This window comes from Carettochelys insculpta, chromosome 2 (assembly GCF_033958435.1).
Source record: "Carettochelys insculpta isolate YL-2023 chromosome 2, ASM3395843v1, whole genome shotgun sequence".
In the NCBI taxonomy this organism is placed as follows: Eukaryota; Metazoa; Chordata; order Testudines; family Carettochelyidae; genus Carettochelys; species Carettochelys insculpta.
The window spans coordinates 231,505,022-231,519,883 of NC_134138.1; the positions used below are offsets into that span (position 1 = coordinate 231,505,022).

A 14,862-nucleotide genomic window follows, 5' to 3' on the forward strand; every position below is an offset into this window, starting at 1 on the left:
GGTGCTGTTGCACCATTGAAGTAAAAAGAAAGAAAAGTGACTGCTTTCTACTCTAGCCCAGTCTGAGTCCTTATATTTAGTGGAAGTGCAATAGTTTTGGGGCAGTGGGTACATTTTTTGGGATGCTGTGGTTGTTTATGAAGTTTGACTTATACTTCATCATAATAAGCTCTCTTTAAACTAGCCTGCCCATCAGAGTGATTGACCCCCAAATGTCCAAAATCCATGTGTTGCTCTAGTTTGGAGTTCACAAACCTACGGTGGCATATAGTGTAACCCAAAGACATACTGCTAAACACAGCTGCAGGCTGTTCATTATTATTATCACTCTGGTTTTTATTCAGTCTAAGAAATGTGATCCATTTGTGCACTTACCTCATTACATCATTGCTGAAACCTTTGGGCCATGCTTTTTATTATTGTAGGCTTTAATTCTGTAATTAACAGGTGTCAGGTTTATATAACTTATTTTAACACATCTCATGCAGTAGGAATTTTCAGACGTGGCACAGTGTGTGAAAAGTCATTAGAAAATGATTCCCATATATAAGAATACTTTGGTTGATTCTAATTGTGTGATGGGCAGGGGACTTAGAGTCACATTAGAAAAATCTTCAGATATCTGGTCTCAGAGGGGTAGCTGTGTTTTACTTTGTAGCTTCACAAATAACAAGAAGTCCTGTAGCATGTTGGAGTCTAACAAATTAATTAGGTCATAAGCTTTTGTGGGTAAAGCCCATTTCTTCAGATGAGTAGAAGAGGAAAAAATAGAATCCAGGGTTTATTTGTCTGGGGCAGGAGTTGGGGATGGGGAAGGAAGGGGGGAGGAGAAGAATATCACTAGTAGGACCAGTTAATGAAGCAAATTAAGTAGGATGTGTCCCATTCTTGTGAATATCAAAGGTGGGGAAATTTCACTTGTAATCCATAAGATAATTAAGATCTCTCTTCAGGCCTAGGTTATATGTGTCAAATTTGTAAATGAATTCCAACTCAGATGTCATCTTCCGTAATCTTGTGGTAAACATTTTTTGTAGAATGGCTACTTGATTAAGTATGCTAGTATGGAATGTAGTGGCACAGATGAGAAGTTTCTTGACATTACAATCATGTCAGAATGTCCAAGGAGGAAACCAGAAGAACTTTTTTGGTAAATGAGAGTTAAAAGAGAACCAAACACAGTTTCACTAGAATTTCTCCAGGATCTCAAGCCATTCCTTGTCCACTAAACCAATACTTCAGGTTTTACATTGATACTCTGCTCACAACACAGCACATAAAAATGATTTAGTTCTGCTTTATCATTCTTAACAACTAAAAATATTGGCATGTAAACAAGTTCAGAAGGATTTTTTTCTTGCGTCATTTCCGATTTTAAATCAAAATGTTTATCAGTTTCCATAAGGATTAGTTGATGCTATAAAAATACTGAAACGTAAGCATTAAAACTAAATTACTGTTTTAAGAAAGTGGATGTATATTATACAGATACACTGAAAAAAATCAACATGCAGAGGAGAAAAAGAGCTGCAAACAGAATGGTTTCTAAATAGATTTTTAAAATTTTATTTTCCAGCGCTTTCCAGGTAGAAATTCCATAACTCCTATTGTGTGTGTCTTCTAGATTTTCTGCAGAGTCTGGAGAGTTATAATTTACTCTTCCATAGCTTTGGTTGTCACTGGTCTTGCATCCTGTCAGCTCAGAGATTGTTGCTATTTCCTGTCACAGATTGTACCCTGAGGGGCACTTCCCTTATAGCCACTAGTGTTCCCTCTTAATGCTTTTCCATCCATGGGCAGAATTCATTTTGTTATTTGCTTCAAGGCTAATCAGCTGGGAGGCGCCTGACTCTCTCCTGAATGGCCGCCCAAGCACTCAGCTTACAGGGAACACTGATTCCCACCGTCGAGCTTTGGATGGAAGCATTGCTGTAGCATTGATTTTGGAGTGTGGGATGCAGCCTTTCTGCTTTAGGTCTTGTGGCGGCAGCTCCCACCTTCAGAATCCGACTGCAGGGCCAGGTGGAAAAAAGGCAAACAAAATATTCCTGCAACCCGCAGAATAGTGCAAAGTAACTGGTAAACGGGCTCTGTAGAGGGGCTGAGTTTCTAGCTCCCTGAATGTCTGAGAGGCCCGGGCTGAGCACTGTGGGCTCTGTGAAGAGTCAGGTGTCAGGGATTTTTCAGCAGCTGTCTGGATATAGGGCTAGGAAGCTCTGTTTTTCAGTTCTGCCACTCTGCACTAGGCTTCGGCCCTTCCTCTGAAGGAGTTGTCCCTCTCCAGTTAAAACATTCCTCACAGGTGCACCAACTTCCTTGTGCTCAAAAGGATCTCTAACCCCTATCTGACTGGGGTGGGACCATGTCCTTTCATACCTCAATAACTCCTGTTGGTGCTGTTCTCTGAAGACCCTAACCATCTGTTTTTTGCCTTGAGATTGCAAGCTATTTCCAAGCACTCTCCCTGATAGCTCAGACTTTCTCTCTCTTCATTGCCTCCCTTCCCCCATTGTCATGTGAAGGTCGTGTACCTACATGCCCATCTGGTATGTATGTACATAAGAATGAGAATAAATACACTTAGTGTCTGAGGTGTACCCCATCCTGATCCATTTACATTGTAGTTGTCCTGTTTCCTGGGTGGTGTGGAAACAGTTTAAGTTTGTTGTTTAAGTTTGTGCTTGGGCTCAAATTGAGTTCCATGAGACTCACAATCTACATGTTTAAAAAAAAAAAAAAGCACACTTGCACAGCTACATTTCAGCATGGAGTTACTTTGATTTCGGGTGGAAATGTGTTCAGTAGATTGCTAAATATCAACCTTTTCTAACTGCTTATGCAAGTGAGACTCTGCCCTCTGAAAATGTCGTCTTTAAGATTTAAAGTTACCCTGGTGCTTTGAAATAGTTACAGAAATCCGTATTCTTGGTCTCTGCTTCTTCTCTACATGTTTCTAGTCCCTCTTTTGGGATACCAGTGTTCTTTCAGCGTGAAGTAAAGGTTTCTGACTCCAAGACTTAGGATTTTCTTTTATTCGTACCATTTATAATGCACAATAACATTGTTACTTGTGTGTGATGCTGTCTGCTTCCATTATGCAGTTGTCTTTTGTTCTTTCTAAGATCATAGAAATGGATTCATGCATACATATGGATTCATGCCCACTCACACACCCTCCCCAATTCTGAGCTACTGAGGTGTGTATCATTTTGAATAGACTTGAATAGATAGATTTGATTATAAATAGGATCTTTAAAAACGAACTTTTGTGCTCAGTCAAAAAAAGAAAACAACGCTGAAACAAAATACATTGCCTGTCAGTTATTTCTGTGCCATTCCTGTCACGCAGTTATTAGTTGAGACGCTAATGTATAGGAATTTTTTCTATAGCCCGTTTACTTCTGCTGCTTATTCACGACTATGATATCAGATGTAAAGATTTATGATAGTTATTCTTATGACCGTGTGGTGCAGATGACTTTTCTATTTGCTGTACAAGTATTGGATGCCTATCATTATGGTATTTTGAGTGCTTGAATTCTAGTGTTAGAATGACTTTTTGGTAACCGTACATTGGCTCTTTTTTGATTATTAATATTTTCCTCTTGCCCTATATTATTCTGTGGTCATCATTCCACAGGGCTGCTCATATATGAGGAAATGCCTACAAATCTTGTTGCTAGGCAGTTCAGATCAAGTATTGCAGTTTAGCTCCCTCCCTAGAGGAGTTTGAAGAAGAGTTAACAAGTCATGTCATAGAAACACTTTTGATACTTTGAAACTGCATTATGTCAACTCACAAGGCCAAAGCCAACAGAGAGCCAATTAGGGATTAAGCTTTATTAAGTTTAGCTACTTCAAGTTACTACAGGTACACAGGATACACATTAGAGAGCAAAAAGCACAACAGGACAATGTACTCCACCAGAGAAGAGGGGTTTTGGAATGCTTATGTCCCTTCTGTCGTGGGGAGTCCCTGCACCGAAGTGCCACACATCAGGGCTGGGGCAGACATGGCTCCAGCTGGGGGAGGCCCAAGGCACCCCTGAGGCTGAAAGTCCCCAGTGAAACTCAGCTAGGGCCGGGACCTTACAGTGATTTTTACTCCTTAGCTTTTTGTGTGTGTGTGTGTGTGTGTGTGTGTGTGTGTGTGTGTGTGTGTGTGTGTGTACGTGTACATACTGACTCAGTGCCACTTCTAATGTTCACATGAGGCTGAAGCCAAGATTATCCTGTCTCTTGGTTTGTAGCTCAAATGAAGGTGTCAGGGCTGATATGGCTATCTGGTGTGTGTTTGCGGGACCTAAGGCTATACCATAGGGATGGGAACTTGGTTGTACTCCAGGAACGGAAGTGTCTACTTTTGCTCTCTGAGACCTTCAGGGTGCTCTTTAAGGCCTTTAGGCTTGCAGACAGGCCTGCTGGTGTGTTACATGACACATTACAGCCCTTTTGTTTACAAGTTTCACTACAGTGTAGGCAGATAACACGACAGCTTTTCTGCATGGCTATTGCATAGTCTATGTCTACATGAGGCCCCCCCTTTTGAAAGGGGGATGCTAATGGCATGCTGCAATGAATATTCAGTACTTCATTAGCATAATTGCGGCCGTGGCACTTTGAAAGTGCTGCTTTCGATCGTGCCTGGGTCGTCTACATGGAGTCCTTTCCTAAAGGACCCCGCACACTTTGAAATCTCTTTATTCCTATTACTAAATTTAAATAAGGGGATTTTGAAGTGTGTGGGGTCCCTTAGAATAGGACCCCGTGTAGACAAGCCGCATGCAGTCAAAAGCGGTACTTTTGAAGAGCTGTGGCCACCATTATGCTAATGAGGCACTGCATATTCATTGCAATGCCTCATTGGAATATTCCAAAGTGTCTCATTAGTATCACCGATTTGAAAGGGGGGCTAGTGTAGAAGTAGCTGTAGTGTTTTGTGTAGTCCCTATGTTGCATAGTAGTATTGAAGTCTGTGTATAGATACAACAGTTCCTAGTCAGTTTAATAAAATTGCTGAAAATTGTTGATTCTGTGTGAGCTCAGAAAAACAGAGGACCATGTCTGTCTGACTTTCATTCTTTTATGCTTGGAATAGAATTCTGCTCACTAGTGGAAGGGTGTAGTGTTGTTGACCTAGGTTAAAGGTGATTATTTTGTAGTATTTCCAAATTCCAAGTGAGATAGCAATTGAGTCTATAGCTGAAGTTTAACCATTCAGCAAAAGGATATCAAAAGAAGGATGCACCCTCTGTGAGCAAGAGACCATCTGTTGCTTTGTGTATGTAAGTTGTATCCTTCACATGGGCTGTGTCTATACTAGCCGAAAACCCTATGGCCATTTCGAAGTTTACTAATGAAGTGCCAAAATACATATTCAGCACCTCATTAGCATGCTGGCAGCCCCGGCACTTCGAAATTGTTGCGGCTTGTCCAGATGGGGCTCCTTTTCAACAGGACGCTGGCAACTTCGAAATCCCCATATTCCTAACAGCAGATAGGAATAAGGGGATTGTGAAGTTGCTGGGGTCCTGTCGAAAAGGAGCCCTATCTGGACGAGCCGTGCGGCAGCAAGCCGTGGCAATTTCGAAGTGCCGTGGCTGCCGGCATGCTAATAAGGTGCTGAATATGTATTTTGGCACTTCATTAGTAAACTTCGAAATGGCCATTTGCATGGTCATTTTGAAGTTTTGGGCTAGTGTAGACGTAGCCATGCTGTGGAGGATGTCACCAGTTGAGACTGCATGGAGAGTAAGCTATGTAATAAAGTCTTGTTATTAGGTGTCCTTGCCATTAACAACATTCCCTATTTATAACAGGATTTGAGCATGAGCGACACTTTCCTGTTTGCAGAGTAGATCTTTACAGAGCATGTTTGGCTGTTACATACCTGTCATATAAATGCTAGATCCTACTGGAGAGGAGATACTAGCTTCTTGTTAACATTAACAGACCAGGCAAAATACATGTTAAAATTTTAAACAAATTCTTGTATGTATGCAGGCAGAAGGAGGCACTTTTCTGCTCAAGTGTTGCAGTGGGGTGTATGTTGCACAAGACAAGTGGAAAGCAAAAGGGAGTGAATTACATAGTGAGTTGTGTAAGCCACCAAACGCATTTTAGCACTTTGACCTGGATGAGCAGATGAGGTTAAATCTCCATTTCTGCAAGTGCAAGGAATGCTGTTGTGGTAGACATGGATGCTTGTGCCATTATTCTGCTCTTTCATGGGGATGTGTAGGGGGAGAGCATTTCTTTACTTTCAAATATCTACGGGTTGAAAATTTTTCAGTTTTGACCGTCGTTGCTGTTGGTTCTCATAGTTGTTTGGATATGATATAAATACATGTATTTATGGCAGATTTGATAATCCTTTTTTATGGAGTTAACCAGTCTATAATCAGCAAACTCTGGTTCATTAATTTTCATTGGGAAAGACCAGCAACAGACACATGGCTTTAGAAAACTAGCTTTTTGTGGAAAAAATAATGACTATGCATACCCTGAACAGAAAACTTCAGACCTGTGTGCACTGGGGAATCTGAGACATTAGGAGAATCAGAATAAAAATGTGATACAATGGTGAGCATATATTGGAAATATGATGTAGACAAAAGATGGGTGAAGTCACTGGATTAATAGAACCTGGATTGTGCTGGATGATACATCAGAAGGAATGGCAGCTGGAGAGGCAGAACGTTTTGGTACTGAAGGGATAGGAAAAAATTAAATGCTCCCAGTTCCCCAAAAAGCTAGACATGGCTCTCCAGTTGCTCAGTGTAGTATTTAATGAGCTGTAGTATGCTAGTGTCCACAGTGGTGCTGTACGGTGACTTTTGGACCTACTCTGCGTTGTTGCTGCTTACAACTGCCAACGCTTCCTTTGATTGTAAAGTGACATGGGTTGTGTCTACACTGCAAAAATAACTTCAAAGTTGCTTACTTCGAAGTACAACTTCAAAAAAAGCAACTTAAAAGTAGAGCATTTACACACACCCTACTTTGAAGTTAAACTTCAAAGTCGGGCACGACTCCATTCCCGGGAATGGAGTAAGGACTTCAAAGTTGGGCTCCCTACTTCAAAATTAACTTTGAAGTAAGGGAAAATGCATGTAGACTCTCTGCTGGCTACTTCAAAGTTAGTTCCTAGCATAGATGTGCCCATTGTGTTGGTTTTTTCATTATTTCTTTTCCCTTATAGCAGATGCAGTTCTGCTGCATGGGGATACATATACAGACCTCTGCCTTCCTTACCATATGACTGCAGCTCATCCTCTTTGTTTTCCAGGTCTCTAAGGAAAAGAATGTGGGAAAAAATGGTCATTTAGTAGCTGAGTTTGTTTACATGGTTGAATAATATCTACACTCATTGTTAGGGAACTTAAATTCTGTAGGTTTTTTAACTTAGGACATGTACATGATTCTTCCTCAACTACATGTGTAATTCAGGACATTGGACAAATAATGTTAGTAAAGATTTAAAATTACAGTTTTCCAAAGTGTATTTACATTTATTTGGTTGGCTGCCTATATGTGTGCTTCCACATATTGCCTTTAAGCTAAATTATGACCTGTCAGGCATATGTTGTGAATATTGAAATTTTTGAGCAAGGAGGCAGCTTATAAACAAACCTGCTCCCTCAACTTTGGAACTTTGAAAATAGGTGGAGCCTTGTGTGGAAATAAAATCTGTATCCAAATCTGATCTGTGATCCACAGACGACATCCATAGATATAAAGTGGATATCTATAGACTTGCAGGGCTGTAAAAACAAGATCAAAAGTAACGTGTAAGTGTCCAGTAAGGTAGATCTGAGGCAAGGGTCTGCAGCTGAAATAGTTACAAGAGCCATTTTCCAAATTCAGTTACAAACTCAATCGTTCAAAAGCCTCAGTGCAAGTAAATACGAGACAGTCCTTAATAAATACAGTAGAACCCCGAGATATGTGCACTCAACTTGTGCATATCTTAGGTTAATGTGACTGAGTGGTGGGGAGCTGGTGCCTGGCTCCAGGCTGCCTGCCACTCATGGGAGCTGGGGAACTGACCTGCATAGCAGTGCTGGTCAGTTTCTTGGCTCCACACATGGCGGGCAGCTGAGAGCCAGGCACTAGCTCCCTGCCACTTAGAGGAGTGGGGAAACGGACCTGTGCTGCTGAGTTTCCCAGCTCCTGTGAATGGTGGGCAGCTGGGAGCCACGGCCAGCCCCTTGCCACCCAGGGAAGCAGGGAAATTGACCAGCGCAGAACCCGAGTAGAAGCAGTACTAGTAAAATCTGTGCTAGGGAAACTACCCTGTTGGCTGACAGCGATTTTAGGCAAGACTCTCCTAGTCCACCCTCAGTAGTTCAAAAAACCTACGTAATTGCTACTGTAGCCTACTAGTGAAATGTGTGTCACAAGTCCCCCTCTGTGGTCATGAAGAGAGGATATGAGTTCTTACAGTTGCTACTTCGGGATTCTTACCTCTTTAGCATAAGTTTTAAGAGCTTGTGTTGTAGGTGTGGAGGTATTTGGTTCACTCTTCAGTGTCAGCCAACACGTTAGCTGTCACACTGGCATACCTGGAATGCAGCAGTTTTTCAGCATGATTGAGAAATGTGTGTGCAAGATTCAAGACCCTTTCCGCAAGGGCAGTCATTATCTGCAACAGGTAATTTTAGTGATGTAGATGAGGCCAATATATTTGCTGAGCCTTGTCTGGGTTAGGGTACAAATGAATAAATAAATATATTGCTAACACTGGTTCAACTCATCTGGCAACAGCTCCAGTGATCTGCTGGCTTTTATGGGTGACTAATGAATGGGGCTACGTCTACATGAGATAAATTTGAATGTAAGGCAGTTAGCTCGATATTACCATGTGACTGTCTTCACTGTAAATACCGTTAGCTTGTTTTAGAGAGCACTAACATCAATATCATAACCTCGTTGAAACTGGATGGGTGTGGCATCAAATTCAAGTTTAAAAGTTCGAATAAAGGCCATTGTGGAAGTGCCACATCTTAAAATCGAACTTATTAGCCTCCAGAGGTGTCCTGTATGTAACCCGCAGTGTCCCTCAGGGCTCTGTTCTGGCTGCTGCTCTCCAGGTGCACAGGTTTTAGGTAACAAGGAGACCATGAATTTTAAATCAGGGTCAGGAAGCCTTTGGTTGTGTGGTCATGTTTGAATGAGAGCCTGAGAAATGTCTGTCTATCTTTGCTATTAGTGATGTGAGTGCATCTACGCACTACAGATAGCCCCAGCACAGTGTTTGTGGTTCTATAACTACACTTTTTTTGCGTTGTCAGATGCCGGCTGCTGCCCCGCCACATCGTGTGGCAACAAGGCAGTTGTGGGGGTCATGCTTGCATAAGAGGCCAAGAAATTTTTTCTCAGCGGTTTATATTTGTGTGTGCCTTCCCCTCCCCCCACAAGTGCCACATAGTCAGGGTCTTTCCTGCATTCAACCACATCACATGGGTAGCCCCCAACCCGGTAAAAGAGCGTTCCTGCCGTTCAGTGCTGATCATGCTGCCAGGCAGCACCATGTCCTGGATAGTGCTTTGTTAGGGCGCTAACGGCAGGAAAGATTTTTGGTGGCTTTCAGCTGTCTGGGGGGAAGTCTCCCTCCTCTTCAGCTAAGATTTTTGGGGCATTGCTGCTGCTGGCAGAAGTCTCCCCCACCCCCCTTGCAGGCAGCTAAGATTTTTGCTGACTGGCAGCCATCTAGGGAGATTGCTTCAATTGGTCTGCCACTGAAACCCTCCACGGCCCCCCAACAAGGACCCAGGGGGCTAGCTGCTGTCGGGGAGACGTCTCCCCCGGTGACTACAAATTGTGGGGCCTGTCTGCCACCCAGGGAGAATGGTTCAAGCGGCCCTTGAGCCATGGACCCCACAGCCAAAAAAGATTTTCTGAGCCCATGTCAACTGGCCATTCAGCCTCCCAAATACCAAACCATCCCACAATGGCAATGAAATTTGGCAAGCCCCATCCCTCCCTCCCACCCCCCCACCCCCTGTTTGGCAGTGCCTGTGTAGTGAAGAGGGAAGCCAAAAATCTTTTTTCCCTAGCTTTTCTATCCCCTTTCTTCTAACTTTGGACCCCTTCATGCAGGGAAGAGTGGGCGGAGGCCCAGATGAGAATACAGACTCTGCACAGAAGCTGTATAATGGACTGAGAAGCCAAATACCCTCTCCTCAGCAACTTTTTTCCCCAAAATCTTTACTGTCTACTTTTTCTTCATGCTTTTCATTGTCCCTGTGTTATTTTCAGGGATCAGATGCAGTCAAGGGAGAGGGGACAATCAGTGGAGGGCCAGTTGATAAGACACAAACCTGATAATTTTTATAAAATCTTTCATGTCAGTTACAGTTACACTTGAAGAAAGCAAATCAGTTCTAGAAGAAAGATATCTGTGCATTTGTCGATCTTTGTTGATGTACTAGTGTTCCTTCCTTCCACTAATGGACATTTGCCTACCATGGGAGGGGTATGAGGGCAATGCAGAGTGGGAAGATGATGTCAAACACCAGCAAAAATACTCAGAATGCTATGGGGATGACGGAACTGTGGGATGGGTTCCCACAATGCACTGCTGCAACAATTGATGCTGCCACAGTCAATTGGCAAACAATAAGTTGACTTTGTGAGGAGCACGTGGGAAGTGAGGATAGTGAAATTCGAATTTATAAAATCCAGAGTTACAATATGAATATTAATAAATTTGAATTTATTTTGTAGTGTAGACATCACCTCAGACTGCAAATCTTTTATGAAGGTCACATAAGTCTCAGATTCTGGGTCTTCTGCAGTGGCAGGTGTGACTGAGCTCGGGGCCACTTGAGCAGTATCAGGCAGCGGGTCCTGTGCACTGCCCCAAAGCTGTGGTCCATGAGCAGCAATGATGACCTGAATTGTACCTTTCCTGATCCCCCCTCTCAGCAGCAGCAGTGGAGCCCCAGAATGTGTTTCCCCTCCCCCAGAGGAGCCGCATCCTTGGGGAGCACCTCACTGTCCTTAGCACCTAAGATTTGGTTAGGAGTATTTTTAGTAAATGTTACGGATAGCTCATTGGCTGTGACTTTTTGGTTATTGCCTGTGACCTGCCCATAACTTTTTTTTTTTTTTTTTTTTTTTTTTTTAATACTAATAATAGCTTGATTTGTGAACTCCAGCTGCCTTCTTCAGGACTGTCAGTGAAATCTGCTCTGAGCAAATCTAATCAATATAATACTGAAAAGTGGCTGCTGGCATTAGAGAGCCATCTGTGCTAGGGTTCTCAAAATTGTTAATGCCATTGAAATTGAATCTGTGTGAGCCACCCTGTGTATCCATCAAATCTTACCAGTTCTTATCTCTTCCCCCAACAACTTTACCCAACAGTTTCTACCAGTATATTTTTTCCACAAATTGGTAATGTGAGTGCAGCGTAAAACTGAATTTAAAGATAAAATTAATGATGCATAAATTGTTGTACTGACTTATTCATTTTATAGTCAATAGGTTTTTAAATTGCTTGTAATAACCACAGAATTCAGCACAGACAGGCTGCACAAATCGGGAGATCTTTGTATGGAACTGAGATCTAGCTTACTGTTGAGCATACAGACTAACACGGCTACCTTTCTGATACTTGTTGAGCGTACAGGGACTCTTACCATAGGCTGTAAAATAAATAAACCATCTTAATAAAAGATGATAGTTTATTCATGTTTTCAGACCCTCAGCTCCACAATTGTTCGTATAGTCAGGGTGACTTTTGGAAGCAAACCTATCAAGTGTTGTTAACCTCCCACCAAGCTAGTTTTACAGTAAGTAAACTTACAAGGCTTGTTTTCTAAGCAAGGCTAAATAGAACAAGTTATGCATTTTCCAGTGGTTAAACCCTATTCTAACCTCTCGCAAGGTTCTCAGACCCTTCAGATCTTGTATTTGTGTCCATACAAGCTTATCCATAGGCTGCATCTACATGAGAAGCATCTGTCTGCAGAGGCGACTGTCAGAAGGGATTTCCTGGCAAAACTTCTGTGGCCAGATTGCATCTACACGTAAAAGCGTATCGAAAGAGCAGCCTGTTCTGTCAACAGAGAGTAACCACACTGCTTGCCCCTCTTTCAACAGAACAGTCGACCGGAAGCTCCGCAAACAGGTTTGCCTGGGGAACCAGAAGACCTGTCTGTCAAAAAAAAAAAAAAAAAAAAAAGGGGTGGGGTGGGGGGGAGTACGGGGGCATGGTGCGTCTACACTGCTCGTTTGTCAACAGGAAACTGTCAACAAAGACGTTACTCCTCAATGTGGAGAGACACAAGGCTGCTGGTGGTTGTGCCAGGTTTTGTCAACAGTCTGTCAACAATGTGCATTTTGCAAGTAGATGCTCTTCGGGTTTTTTCCAACGAGCTCGGTTTTGTTGGAAAAATAGTCTTGTGTAGACATAGCCTGTGATTTTCACAGAGGTACGTACAGTTGTTATTTTTAAGCAAGGGTCAGATCAGAGCCCATTCTCTATGGTGAAACTCTCACTTGATTAGTTAAGCTTTTGGGTTAAGGCCAAAGTGTTCAACCTGTGAACTCACTTCTTGATTCTGTCCCTTGAAATCAGAGGTCAGTTTATTTTTCTTCCTTGGGTCTGGGCGCATTGGTCACACAAAGTTACTGAATCCAATTCAGTTTGTCCTTAAATAAAAATTTATTGGAGAAGACACTCACGAAATGTGAGATGCAAAACCTCTCAGAAATTTTATTCAGAAAGGATGTTTTAAATTTTAGGGCATGAAGAGAAGAATTCAGAGCTGGTTTATGGTAGAATATGGTAGAACTGCAAAGATACAAATCCCAGTGTTATGGACTAACAGTCTGCTGGACGGACACCCTGTGAAACTGGAAGATTTCACTCAGATGGCAGCGCAGGTGGGGTGGGAACCCCAAAAAGCAAATACTGCCCTGCATTGAGACTGCAGAGGCAGGATGGTGGAGGGAGGGGGTTTGAGACCTGGGGAAGTTCTGGGGCTTGGGGCTTCAGCCCTTTGACTCTGTTCTTGTACTGGTGGGTGGGGTGCTGGGTATTGGGGCTTAAGCTGTGAGGTGAGTGCTGGTTTCAGCCCAACACTCTACCCAGAGTTAAAGCCCAAGCTTTGCTCCCTGAAACCATGACAGCCGCGGGGCTCAGGCTCCAAGCCCCTCTGTGAGGCTTAAGCCCCAAGTTACAATGCTTCCCCAGGTCCAAAATACTGAGACTTGATACTCCCAGGGGCAGAAGCACTGGGCCCCTGGTTGGGAGCCCTGACAGCCCCCAGGGTCAGAAACCCCAATTCCTTACCAGCCTCACAGCGCCGACCCCCAGCTCCTACACTGAAGTCCCTAATTTCTTGTGCAGTTATGGGCCATTTCAGAATTACAGACATCTTCCATTCCTGAGGTGTCCATAATGCTGGTTCTGCTGCATAATTCAAAGTAAAGTAATTTAAGTAGTTAAAATCTTAGCTCTTGATTCTGCAGGTGTCTCCATGCAAGTGGAATCCTGCGTCGGTGCAAAGACAAATGCGAGTCTGAATGGTGGTGTCTCTTTAGGCCCCGTAAGAAAAATTGTGTCTGCAGTTACAGTGGCCAGTACTTGTATTTATCCTATTGGTTATTTTGTCTGATGATGCAAACTAATCACTGGAGCCATTCTACATTTTGAAATACTCAGGGTTTTTTTTTTTTAAACTAGGAAGTTTGTTTTTGATAAGTTTTCATTTTTTTCATAATCCAACATAATTAAGAAAAATTTCTTGTTAGAGTTTCCCACACTTGCTTCTAGCTGAGGTTTGGCCCCCTCCCCATTCCTCACCACACTAAGACCCCCATGGGCAGGATCCATGGTAACAGCGGAGCTGGAGAGGTGGTTTGGTTAAACATTTGCTATTTGGGTATGTGCTGAGGAGCAGTAATTTACCATGTAGTTTCCAAATAATCTGTTTTTAACTTCACAAGATTTTACTTGCTATCCATTCATGTTTTTCTTTAATCCATAATTAATGGATCTGTCCAAAGTAGGGCTGCCAATTAATCACAGTTAACACATGCCTTTAACTCAATCAATTAATGTGCAATTAACGGTCCTTAAAAGTAACATCAGTGTGTGTTGCTCAAGAGGGATGCCACTATGTGCCTTCTGGGCTTTGTGCCCCTCCTACTGTTGCCCGTGCCCAAATTGCTCTGGATTAGAAGCCTGATACCTATTTCCAGTGCAGAGTGGGGCTGTGTGTGGGGTGGGGGGCTGATGGTAGGGTGTTCCCCTCTCCCATCTGTGTAGCCAGTTGCTACTTACCAGGAAACCGGGGAGTGCCTGTCTGCTGTTGGGTCAGGAGCAGGGCCTGGCGTGCATGGGCTGGGTTGGGCTGGGCCGCAGACCAGGTCACAGTGCTCAGGGAGAAGCCTCCTGAGATGGATGTTCTTCCTTTCCTGCTGGCTGCAGCTGCCCTGCTCCTAGCCCTTCTCCTGCCCCTCTTGCCTTTGAACTGCTCCTGGCCAAATTGCTCCAGGTTGGGAGTGTCCTGTCTGCTGTGCCGAGCTGAGGGAGGGAGGCTGATGTTGAATTGTTGTGCACCTGATCTCTGCTGAGTGGGGTGGGAAACAGGGATACTGTCTGGCCTGCTGCTGCCTCTGGGTCAGAGTGGGAGCTGCCAGCAGCTGCTGCTGTGTGAACAAGCCTTTGGGTGGGTGAGTGCTCTGCTTAAACAGTGGACTGATACACTTTCAACCCCCTCCTGACTCTCTCAAACACACCCCCAACACCCAAAAATATTTGAATAATTAGGGTTCTTAGTAATGGTGTTCCAAGTTAACTGTGCTTTGAGTATGTTTTACAGGGTATAGATGAAGGTTACATTTTGA

At 43.3% G+C, this 14,862-nt stretch overlaps 1 protein-coding gene across 1 annotated transcript in view; it reads left to right on the forward strand.

Annotated features, from left to right (window-relative positions):
- SLC25A13 (solute carrier family 25 member 13) overlaps positions 1–14,862 on the forward strand; it is a 153,941-nt gene that overhangs the window by 17,792 nt on the left and 121,287 nt on the right. The gene's annotated exons all lie outside the window — the stretch shown is intronic.